Here is a 726-nt window from a genome sequence, read left to right as displayed (position 1 = left end):
ATTGCCTAAGGAGTAATCTTTTTTCAATTTTATTTACTACATGACAGAGAGAGAGAGAGAGAGAGAGAGAGAGAGAGACAGCTCTCCCAGCAGTGCAGTTCCGCTGCTGGCCTGCTGCCTCCCATTCTCACAGCTGTTGCAGGGCCCACTCACTCCTGGGACGCCGTTGGCCGCTGGTGTCTATGATTTCCCTCCAGCTGTGTCTCCTGGGGAACAGCCGTCTCTGGGCGGGGTAGGGCCAGGTGCCGACTGTAGCAGCAGGTAAACAGGATGTGCTCCCACCTTGGGGTGTTCTCTTGGCCTTGAATGGCGTCCTTGTCATCAACAAGCAGGTCCCCCAAGATCATGTCTTGTCCTTCGTCAGGATGTTGCACTTCACAAACTGGGGGTCCCAGGTGCTGCTCCACCCAGTGGTCCTCACCACACAGTGTTCATACTCAAGCAGAGGCTGGTGAAGATGAAGACCTCAGTGAGTTGCATGGCGCTCGTCCTCCACAGGGCTTCCAAGGCCCCGGAGTGGGCGCCAAGTGATAAAAGAAGCCTGGTGCTCTGAGCACGCTGGCCACTTTATCCACTAGATCGGGCAACAGGGCTGAGTACCGCTCCTGGGCGAGGAAGCCAGTGCCCTGCTCCAGCTGCAGGTGCGATTTAGGGGAAGCTGGTGGAAGCCTCGCAGGAGGCAGGCCTCCAAGTCTGCCAGCAGCCGCCTTCCGAGTCCACCCGCGC

At 58.0% G+C, this 726-nt stretch overlaps 1 pseudogene; it reads right to left on the bottom strand.

The window, feature by feature from the left end:
- Positions 1–149: 149 nt before the first annotated feature.
- Positions 150–726, bottom strand: part of LOC102473226 (5'(3')-deoxyribonucleotidase, cytosolic type pseudogene) — a 1,884-nt pseudogene continuing 1,307 nt past the window's right edge.

Source organism: Tupaia chinensis, unplaced genomic scaffold (assembly GCF_000334495.1).
Source record: "Tupaia chinensis unplaced genomic scaffold, TupChi_1.0 Scaffold000140_1, whole genome shotgun sequence".
Taxonomy (NCBI): Eukaryota; Metazoa; Chordata; class Mammalia; order Scandentia; family Tupaiidae; genus Tupaia; species Tupaia belangeri.
Note: the sequence above shows the minus strand (reverse complement) of the source record. Positions and strands in the feature narration are given on the sequence as shown.